Source organism: Adiantum capillus-veneris, chromosome 12 (assembly GCF_014529385.1).
Source record: "Adiantum capillus-veneris isolate H3 chromosome 12, ASM1452938v2, whole genome shotgun sequence".
Classification (NCBI taxonomy): domain Eukaryota; kingdom Viridiplantae; phylum Streptophyta; class Polypodiopsida; order Polypodiales; family Pteridaceae; genus Adiantum; species Adiantum capillus-veneris.
This window is the reverse complement of record NC_140942.1, coordinates 1281804-1293750: the sequence shown is the minus strand read 5'-3', so window position 1 is coordinate 1293750 and position 11947 is coordinate 1281804.

The following is an 11947-nucleotide window of genomic DNA, read 5'->3' as shown; positions in this document are numbered from 1 at the left end:
TGAATATCATCAAAAAATTCCGGTCCTTCAAAATGATCAACAGAAACTGCTTCACTAGTGGAGCTGTCAATTGATTGTTCTTCATCAGAATCATACTCAGTGTATTCGGCAATAGGGATATCCTTCGTTTTCAAAACATTGTAGTAGATTACCTCATATCCATAGTTATCCCGAAGTACTGCATTTCCTAATTTTTTCTTGCATTGAGGATATTCTGGAGCAATATGCCCTGGTTTGTTACAGATGTAGCACCTTACCTGTTTTCTTTCTTCTTTGGTAAGTTTTGCTTTCTTCGTGCTACCTTGAATTTCTTACTATACTTGTTTTTGTGATGTTTAATCTTGCAATTGCACTTTGTTCTGTCTCTCCATCCAAAGGATTTAGCCTTTGTCTCTTTATCACAAAAACTGGAGTTGAATTCTCTTACCTGCTTGATTTCCTTTATTATTCTTATCCTACGACATTCAAGGTCAGTAACTTCATCCACAAAGGAGTTGATTTGTGCTAGAGAAAAATTTTCATCAAGATGCAAACCAGCTGCTTTGATTCTTTCTTTCACTAAATTTGCAAATGACTCAGGGAATGAATTGATTTTAATACTGTTTATATTTAGCTTGAAATACCCACTTGGAAATTGATACATCAAGTGTGTCATGTGTTGTTGGTATTTCTTAATCTGAGTCAGATCACATAGTTTGCTCCTAAAAAATGCTTCTTTGTTCCTTTCCTTTATTTTGTTGGTTGACCCCAAAAATTGCATGACCAGAGCTACGAAGAATAGTGAAATTACATTGTCAAAATTTTCACGGCCTTCTGGTCCTCCTTGCATAATATAGGCTTTTCTATCTGTGCTAAGGTCATCCCACAAAGCTCGCAGCATTCCTTGAACTCCAGCTATTATCATTGACACTAATTGTCTTTGTGTAAGATCTTTATAGTGGATTTCGTAATGAGCAGAATTGTAGATAAACTCAAAAACCTTCCATACTTGTTCTTGAGTAAGCCCATCAACATCAAGAATAGTCATGTCTCCAATCTTTTTAACTCCTTTAACAGTTGTTGCAGAAGAAGATGAAGGCGTTTCAACTTTTATCTCATCCGTTTCCATTTTGATCGGATTTATCTTCCTGACTTCTTCTTCAAAACTGATATCTGACTCATTCTCTGAAGACTCCTCCAGGAGTTGGAAATATCTGAGGAACGAAGATATCTAGTTCATCAAGATCTTCTTCTTCATATTGCACACAATTGTCATCTTGAAAGACTATCCAATGAATCTTTTGGTAATATTGTTCTAACTACTTCACCCATCTGTTGCCGTTGCTGCCAATTTTGCACCTGAGCATTTACACCCCATCTTTGATAGGAGTTAAATCCATCTTGAACATCTTCATCTGCAAAGGGTGACATTTCTGGTGGAAAGTGTGTTACTGACTCAATCACTGGCTTGTGAAGGACAACAGAGAACATCCTTGGGAAATCTTTATGATTAGGGCTACCACCAAAACTGATTACTTGATGTTAATTTGCTTGTTGTTCCTCAATTATTTTGTCTTTACCTTTTTTATCAGGAGAAAATACCCCAAGGGGAAAAAAAGTTGGAGGAGGAGACTGAGAAAGAAGAGATAGTTTGGACAGCACTTGATATTGGATGCAGTAATTTCCTTTAAGGCATTGCTATGCTAGTTGGAGGTGGACTCCAAAGGTTGATGATGGGTATTTGGTGCTGGTAGAATATAGGGGAGACTATAAGAAAGTTCCTTTTCTTTGATAGCTGTCTTGGTCAAGAGATCAATCCCATTAGCAACAAACTTAGATGCAATAATTCTATTGCAAAGTTTACATATGAACATCCCTTCATAATCCTTATAAGTCTCTGGATGTACGCAAGTCAGAGGTGGAGAATTCTGTCACCGATGAGAGGTGGAGGCTGAAGAATAGCTCGAGGCCCGAGAGTCATGTTCATGGAATTGCACCTGGTAGACAGGTTTTGCCAAGATAGAAGCAATTTCTTTCTTAGATCTAGATCGACTTAGGACCTTGTATTGATTAGTGGATCCAAGCCGCTGAATGTTCAACGGCACTGGTTGTTGAACTTCATCTAACAGCATTTTATAAATATTTAGTTTCCATTCGGAGGGAAACTCCACTTCTTGCCAGCACCATTTCAGGTAAAGTGCCTTGAGTGGTATCATCCACTTTCATGACAATATTTTGTCCTTTGGTACGAGATGCATATTTTCTCAGGTAACCAAAGTTATACATAGAGGGAAGACAAGTGTTGACAGTTCTAATGATCATTCTATAATCTTTTTGCAAATGATCTGAACTATGCTTTAGATCTAGGCCATGAGTTTTAATCAATAGAGAGATGACTTCATCAAAAAAATTATCAATAAGACTGCAAGGGAAATTGGAAGACATTCAATGTATATAGGACCATTGGATAGGCTGCCCTGCAGAATGCTGATGGTTTGATCAAAAAGATTTCTGTGCCTAGTATCTAACAAGGCTCCAATGCATGAAACATTAAGACCTTTTTGAAACAAGGGTATTATGCCAACAACTATATATCCTATATGTGCAAATTGATGACCTTCTCTCAATGCCCTATTTTTGAACTCAGAAAGCTCCTCAAAGAGGTGGATAATGTGATTATCAGAATCACTATCCCTAATTGTAGCTTTCCATGAGTTTCATGATACAATGTATTAGCAGAGAGGGCAAATACCTTATTATGTTTGTACACTTGTGTAGTAGAAACCTTTGGTAAGCTCCATTTTCTAGAAGGATTGGTTTCTTCTAATTCCACATTGTTAGATAATAGCTTCTTGAAAGAAGATATAATCATTGCCATACTGAGCATTGAATTATGCCTAAGAGATGACAATCTGTGTCAATGAATTGCGGATATGCATAGCACTAGATAGTGGGATGAAAGGAGTTTGAAAGAGCCGACGATGTCTGTGTCTAAGCGGCACCAAGCCTAGCGACGGCGACGAAACAGCGAAGGAAGCTCCAACCACAAAGTCTAGGCAATCCTCACGAGCACTCATAGTTTATTAATGATACCTCACACGGTTAATCATAATCAATAAGCACCAATGGCTCTGATACCAATTCAGGACGGAAGCAGAAAGCACAGAGTAATGATAGAGTAACAATGGATGCACAGAGTAATGACAAAGTAGAACTGAAGAAATTTATATTGTTGGAGGTTACAAAGGGTAAAAACTCAGAGCTATAGAGATGGTAGATGTACAAAGAACTCCCCTATAAAGACTGCAAGGCCTCCTTTTATACAGGATTGAGCACTTGCGTAACTTACAAGCTAGGCTACGTGTCTCATTATTCTTTAAAGTGACTTTTCAAAGTAAGTGGATATGTTGTCAGGGCTGAAGTCACTTTCATTCTTTGGTGTGAAGTCACTAATTAGGTCATTTTGATACGGGAAAGATGATCAGCCACATTGTTCGTATTTCTCGAAAAAAATTTGTAAGTGATGTCAAAGTGACTTAACATGTAGGCCCACCAATAAATTTGCGCGTTGCCTACTTTTCCAGCATTTTTCTCTTTTAGAAATTTGTCAAAATGCTTTAGATCTTTTCTTAGAGTAATGGGGACTCCCATAAAAAATAGTCGAAAGGATAAGACTGCATTCACACCTGCAAGGAGTTCAGCTCGCTGTCTTTGAAGAGATCAAAAGCAGAGCATCATCATTTAATTCACACGAAAATCCTCCCCAAGCTTCTTCAGAAGCATCAAAATAAACAATAAGTGGCTTATTGGTAGGAATTTGGACAGGAGGGAGATTGTTGCAAATATGCTTGATTTGTTTCATTCTCTCAAAAAGTTTGTCAGACCAACTGAAACATTTTACTTCTTTCTAATTCCTTAAAAGGAAGTAAATCTTTGGCCAGATGAGGATATTGAGGGGCATTTACCGAAGTAATCCACCACACCATGGTTGCTTTGCACATCAATTTCCAACAAGGGGCTAGACAAAATGTCAAACCCATGGAAAACAAAGACAAGAGTAATGCAAAGGGGAAAACCAATGCCCAAAATTCTTCCCAAGGCAATTCCAAAAACAACAACAATCGGTCCAAGGAGAAGGGACTTTACAAAGTTAAAAACAAAATCTCTCCTGAAGAGCTTGAAGCTTTTCGCAAGGACCATAAATGTTTTGTGTGGGGAGCAGGACATGGATTTTGTAAAAAAATGACAATACTCAAGCGTGCGAAACGACTGCATAAGTTTAGCAAGAGTTGATGGGTGTTAAAACTGGTTGGTAAGGTTAGGGGAAATACCACCAAATGATTTCGCTCTTAAGAGCTCATCAGTGGTGGTGTTGGTAAAATGTGTTTGTAAGGGAGGGGGAGGAGGTAGGGTATTATAAAGGGTGCTTGGTTAGATTTTGTCAGGGCTAATTTTTTTTTGAGAGGAGTGGAATTTAAGACTAAGTACCAGGGTACATGGAGAGGAAAGGTTTTTTGGACTTAAGTACTGGGGTACAGGGAGGAGTTAAGAGGAGTTAAGGTGATTTGCAGGCCAACATCCAAGGTACTTGAGTACAAATTTGAGAGTAGGATTTTTTGGAAGTAGGATTTTTTGGAAATGAGAGGGTGGGGTAGAAATGTGCATAAGGGGATTCTTCAAGTAAGAAGGGTATGTAAAAATTAAAGTGGTTCAAAGTGAGCTTCATGAGGGTGGCATAAAGAGTCCGAAGGTAATACGAGGGGAGAGGGGTAAGGAATCAAGTGTTGTTTAACATTTGAGCTATAAGGGGTATAATTTAAGAGGAAAGATGGAAGGAAAATCTGGAAAAAAAAAACTGAGAGTTTTTTAGCTATAAGGGTTAAAGTGTAAGAGAAGATACGGAAAAACTGAAAATGCTTTAAGAAACCAAAAGAGTAGACCAGAGGGGTTGGGGTAGTGTGGACGGCATACAGAGAAAACTTGTGGGGTGAAAAGTTTGTATCAAGGGGGGTGTAAACTATGTACCAGAAGGCTATGAATGTTGGGTCCGGAGGTCCAACTGGTGGTAGGTCTAGGGAGGTGGGAAAGATCGGCATTGAGTTGGCAAGCTTTAGAAATGGGATTGCTAATACATTGGGAGGGTAGCATTTTTCTAGTGGTGGGTGTGAAGGGAATTTTGAGCACAGTGGGTGGATTTTTTGTTATTTTGTGCGAGGGTAGGAGGAGTGAGGTGCAATTGAGGTAAGAGACTTTGATAAAAACTTTTAGAAGAAAGTTAGCCGGGTAGCCCTTAGCCCGAAGGCGAAGATAGGAAAGGTTGCGAAGGTGGAGGTATCACTTCAAGGTTGATTCTCGAATAATATACCTTTTGAGCTCTGAGATGATGAAGGAAAACTTTTGATGGGTAGGGTGCCAGGAGATCCAAGGGATGTAGTTGTATGCATTCAAAGGTTTTTGATAGCAGTGGGAGTCCAAGAGGCTAGATGAGGTAAAGCGGGCACCTTTAAAGAATTCGATGTCAAGGATAATGGCACGGGTATGGGAGATGGTACTAGAGATTTTAATGCGTTCTTGAAGAGGTTTACCGTAAGAGTTTAAGAGATGGGTAAGGGTACTGCGGGATCCTTTCCATAATCCAAAAGCATCATCAAATAGAGGAGGTTAGGGTTAAGTAAGAGGGGGCAAGAGGTTTCCAAGTGACAAAGGAAGAGACAAGCATATACTACGGCAAAGTTTGAGCCCATGGCGGTGCCTTTGGTTTGTTTCCAAAGTTTTCCTTTAAAGGTGATGTAATGATGCGATAAGATAAGGGAGGCAAGCGAGAGGACAAAATAGGATTTGTGAGGGTCAAAAAAATGAGAGATGATAGATTTGAGAGCGGTGAGGCCTTGAGAAATGGGGATTCTAGGGTATAGGGCTTCTACATCAAAAGTAAAAAGGAGGGTGTTAGGTGGAAGGGGAAGTTTGTTCAAGTCTTGCATTAGGGAGAGGGAGCTTTGTAGGTGTTGGTTTTGGTAGAGGAGGATTGGATAGAGCTGTACATGGAGCCAAATAGAGACTTTCTCAAAGAGATAGCCTTTGTAGGAACATTTAGGTCGAGAGACGATGGATGGTTTATGCAGTTTAGGGATGAAATAGATAGGACAAGGTTTAGGTGGTTTGTTAAGGGGGGAGAGGATAAAGTTGCGTTCAATAGAGGGGAGGGCGGAGCAGCGGAGTGTGATAGAGGAAAGAAGGGAAGCTAAGAAGGCAAAAGGAATGTTAAGGCAAGGCTCATAGGTGGAGCGGTCATTGAGATGTGAGAGGGCTTCTTTCTCATACCAATCTAATGGTAGGATAACAATACCAAGGTTTTTGTCGGTAGGTTTTATGATTATTGAAGGGTCCAAGGAGAGGCTAGACAAAGCTTAATTGACAAAACGGGGTCGTGTTGAGAAGGGAAAATTGCAAGCATGCAAAATGAGGTTGAAATTATGTCAGTCAGAGGACAAAATTTGGTTAAGGTTGGGATTTAAAAGAGGTGGTTTCCAAAGGGGGTTGGTTTCCTTAAACGGAGAGGGGGGGGGGGGAGGGTTTTAGGTTTTTGAAAAAGAACTTGAGGTTGAGATTTCTTGACAAATTGTAGTTTGAGTTGAGGAGTAAGAGAGGGGAAGGGTTTAGAGGGGGAGGGATGTATTTTAACCCTAAGGCCAAGCATCGGTTTTCATAGAGAGAGAGAGCTGGAGGTGCCAAGTTGTGGATTTTAAAGTTAGAGATGTCGTGCATTACGGGAGTGATTCTTATTGTGTGGGTGCGGGTAAGGGTGGTTGATGATTTTTTGTGGTGAAAAAGAAGAGGGGGAACCAAGGGAGATGGGTGTAGGATTGAGGGTTTTAAGAGGGTACATAGGATAGGCAGGGGTGTTGGGGGAAGGAGAAAATCTAGGTTTTTTAGATAAGGGGAATGGTTTTACAAGGGCGGGTTTAGAGGATGGTTGAAGAGGCAGTTTATTGGAGGTTACATAGGAGGGTTGGGGATGGGGGTGGTGGTGTGTAAAAGGGGGGGGGGGATGTTCTTGGAGGTAGAAAGGGTTTTTTAGGATATGGGTGGGTGGATTTTTTGGGGGCGGCAAGAGCGGCTTAAGTGGGGAGGCGGGAGGGGAGGCCTGATACTTGGGGGGTAATGAATGGATTTTTTTCCGTGACAACTTGTTCAACAAGTTCTTTGATGGTTTGTTCCTTGGGGATTGAGAGCAATTCTTCTTCAATGTTGTTAATGGTCTTCTTGCGGGCAAGTTTAGATGCATCCTCTTTTGTGTGGCAAGGTGTGCATTTACAACATGGGTTTGAATATCCAAAAGGAAACTTTGGAGGGATACAGTTTTCCATTGTTGTAGCTTGAGGCCCCAAGCATGCTTGGAGACTAAGGGGATAGAAACTTGAAGGAGCTTAAGAAGGAGATCATTGAGCCGTTCTTCTACTAAAGCATGATAACCGAGGTAGATAAGGGGTGCTTTCATTATGGTTTAGTTCCGGCTTTCTTTTGCGAGCACCGAAGAGAAATCAAAGGACTCCTCCGGAAGTTGCTCCAATTCTTCCGTGATGTTCTCATAGGGGTTGGTTGTAGCGTCCTCCTTATTTATCAAAATTGCGGTCGGGGTGGTTGAGTGAGAAGCGGACGTCTCCGCTCTTGCATACGCGGCGGCCGAAATGAACCCGGGGAGTGAAGGGCCAATAGCCACTGAGGAAGAGGGATCTGAAGCGAGGTTGGCTTGCGCTTTTGGTGGAGCCGGGATGTTGGTATCCATTGTAAGAGAGCGGATAACCCAAAGTTTATAGGACGTCCGAATGTAGGGTGTTCAAAAGTGGAGGTCTTGGGGCTTGGTGGGGAAGGGGGAGAGAAAAGAGAAGTAATTTGTGTAGCGTTTTTTGCGTGACAGTGCCGGGGCTAGTTGCCATGGTTAAGAACAGTTGCGAATTGGGCAGCGTGAGTAGGGCGCCAGTAAGGCGGGGGTTTGCTCTTCATTGGTAGGGTGGTGAGGTTTTTTTAAAAATTGTGTTTGAAGTGGCTACCTCAACAGCTTGAAACCGAAGCGATGGGGAAAGCTGTGCTGTGCATCCGGCTCATGAGGGAGAGAGAGTGTGCATAGCAGGAGAGAGATTATAAGCATTGATGAAGGTTAAGCCTCTACAGAGGAGGTGCCATGGGGTTTGTGTGGGGTTGCGGCTAAATGACAAGGCGACCAGGGTGAGGTTGTCACAGGTAGAAGCCGTAGGAGGTTATAAGGCTTAAAAGTTTGCAACAGAAGCACTGGCGGAAGCGGGAAGCACTGGGGGAAGTTGTGCCGTGTATTCGGCTCATGAGGGAGGGAGAGTGGCTGTATTAGGCAGTTGCTCAAGGTGAAGCAAGCATAGCGAGAAGGGAGATTGTACACGTTGATGACTGTAGAGGATGTGTAATGGGGTTTGTGTGGGGTTGAGGCTAAACTGCAGGGCGAGTAGGGTGGTGTTGTCGCAAGCAGCAACCGCAGAAGGTTAAAAGCCCCGCGTTATAATTATACAGCCTGCGACGAGCAGGTTGGGCAACGCTATGGTTTTGAAGGCCATAGCCCAAGCCAAAGTCGAGCTTCGACTGTGTATGGCGAGCAGGTTGGGCAGCGTAAGGCGAGCACGTTAGGACCGTAAGGCGAGCAGGTTGGGCAGCGCTGCGGTTCTGAAGGCCATAGCCCAAGCCAAAGTCGAGCTTCGACTGTGTATGGGCTGGGGTTGGCAATGAGAAGTGTGCAACCCACTATGCCACAGCGGGACGTCCGGCGTCTTGGGAGAAGGGTGGAGACGCGACATTATCCGAGCAAGGAAAACTGTCAAATAGCAAGACGTCCTAATCTAAGCAGAGACACAAGAAGCAAGGTTTTTTAAAAAAAGGGAAATCAAGGCAAGTGGTAAGTGTGTGGGTGTATGAAGAGGACATGGTTTATCCGACAGCTTGGCTTAAAAAGGAAAAGAAAGGGAAGTAATAAGGGTGTGGGTGTATAGGAGTGTAACGGCACGGGAAAAAATAAAATAAAAAAATTGTTCGTCGGGCAGGAGGAAGAGGCGAAAACCATAGGAAGGGTAGGCATTATCCCCCCCGATTAAAAAAGTGCCATGTGGTTTAGTGAAAATAGTGTAGGGAGTACCATGAAGCCAGAATTGAATGGACAAGTCAGTGGCAATAGTATAAGGAGTAAGTTGGGAAACAATATCAGCACCGAGGGTGAGATCAGTATTAGGATGTGGATGCAAGTATAGAGTAACCTGCATTTTTGCATTTCCGAGAGCAAGTTTGCATGAGACAATTTTATTAATTCTTCCACGAGAATTATCAGCATAGGAAACTATATTGTGTAGGGAAGCAATTGAATCAGTTGTTGGGGGACTAAAGTGTGATCAATTTTGGTGGTAGCCCTAATCATAAAGATTTCCCAAGGATGTTCTCTGCTGACCTTCACAAACCAGTGATCGAGTCAGTAACACACTTTCCACCAGAAATGTCACCCTTTGCAGACGAAGATGTTCAAGATGGATTTAACTCCTATCAAAGATGGGGTGTAAATGCTCAGGTGCAAAATTGGCAGCAACGGCAACAGATGGGTGAAGTAGTCAGAACAATATTACCAGAAGATTCATTGGATAGTCTTTCAAGATGACAATTGTGTGCATATGAAGAAGAAGATCTTGATGAACTAGATATCTTCCTTCCTCAGATATTTCCAGCTCCTGGAGGAGTCTTTAGAGAATGAGTCAGATATCAGTTTTGAAGAAGAAGTCAGGAAGATAAATCCAATCAAAATGGAAACGGATGAGATAAAAGTTGAAACGCCTTCATCTTCTTCTGCAACAACTCTTAAAGGAGTTACAAAGATTGGAGACATGATTATTATTGATATTGATGGGCTTACTCAAGAACAAGTATGGAAGGTTTTTGAGTTTATCTACAATTCTGCTCATTACAAAATCCACTATAAAGATCTTACACAAAGACAATTAGTGTCAATGATAATAGATGGAGTTCAAGGAATGCTGCGAGCTTTGTGGGATGACCTTAGCACAGATAGAAAAGCCTATATTATGCAAGGAGGACCAGAAGGCCGTGAAAATTTTGACAATGTAATTTCACTATTCTTCGTAGCTCTGGTCATGCAATTTTTGGGGTCAACCAACAAAATAAAGGAAAGGAACAAAGAAGCATTTTTTAGGAGCAAACTATGTGATCTGACTCAGATTAAGAAATACCAACAACACATGACACACTTGATGTATCAATTTCCAGGTGGGTATTTCAAGCTAAATATAAACAGTATTAAAATCAATTCATTCCCTGAGTCATTTGCAAATTTAGTGAAAGAAAGAATCAAAGCAGCTGGTTTGCATCTTGATGAAAATTTTTCTAGCACAAATCAATTCCTTTGTGGATGAAGTTACTGACCTTGAATGTCCTAGGATAAGAATAAGAAAGGAAATCAAGCAGGTAAGAGAATTCAACTCCAGTTTTTGTGATAAAGAGACAAAGGCGAAATCCTTTGGATGGAGAGACAGAACAAAGTGCAATTGCAAGATTAAACATCACAAAAACAAGTATGGTAAGAAATTCAAGGTAGCACGAAGAAAGAAAAAACTTACCAAAGAAGAAAGAAAACAGGTAAGGTGCTACATCTGTAACAAACCAGGGCATATTGCTCCAGAATATCCTCAATGCAAGAAAAAATTAGGAAATGTAGTACTTCGGGATAACTATGGATATGAGGTAATCTACTACAATGTTTTGCAAACGAAGGATATCCCTATTGCCGAATACACTGAGTATGATTCTGATGAAGAACAATCAATTGACAGCTCCACTAGTGAAGCAGTTTCTGTTGATCATTTTGAAGGACCTGAATTTTTTGATGATATTCAACCAAGGCTTAACAATATGGCGAGAAAACCTTTTTCATTTCGTAAGCAAAAAAGGTATGCTTCTCCTAGCTCTGAGTCTAGTCCGAGTTCTTCTGATGGAACAGAATCATGGAAAAGCCAACGACCACCACTGAAGCTAAATCTCTTAAGAAAAGAGCAGCAAGGGTATACTCCTTTGCCCTTGTTCACAAACATGGTAGAACAGGCCACTTCTATTACTCAGCAAGACGAATGGAAGAGATTCATGCATCCAGGGCTGCGACCCTCACAAACATCACAGCTCTCACAGCCCCACCATAGAGCTGAAGAAGGTTTTTGGAAACCAAATGAAAAGCAGAATCAGGCTTCAACTTCACACTGTCACTCTATGAATGAGGCCTTTGAATATATTCAAATCTGTAGTAAGAATGATAGTAGACCACTCTCGCCGACGAGAGTGGGGCCTTCGGAGGAGGAATTTACAACGTCTCTGGTGTCGTATCTTTCTTCTCTCTCTCTCTCTCAGTCTCATACATTGCACGCACAATGTCCATTCACTTTATTTGTGATCATAGCATTGTATTATTAAGAACGGAAGGCTCTCCCTTCCATAAGAAAAAAAGGAACCTTGAGCATAGTCCGGAGCACTCATCTTGAGCAAAGCGCAAACATTCATTCCGTTGCACCTAACATTGGTATCAGAGCTTTGACAGTGTTTTGTATCACTCAAGGAAAGAACCACAAGAATCACAAGGATTTTTTTGCTTGTTGCGGTCGTCACTTGATAGTGAGATTTTTCCATCCACTGAGTATTCCATGTTGCAAGGGGTCCTTGTTTTGCAAAATATGGTCCATGCAGGTACAGAATATGCTAAAAATAAAATAAAAGTTAGTTGAACTCAATAGGATGCAAAGTAAAATACTATCCAGACTTTAGAAAGTAATTGAATACTCACCAAGTAATATGTGATGTCTTTTGCTCCCCAAGCATCTGCAATAGTAGTTATTAAAATCTTTATTGTCTTTTTAAAGTCATCTGCATAAGTAGCAGAGCTATCTTGTTGTCTCAAAAC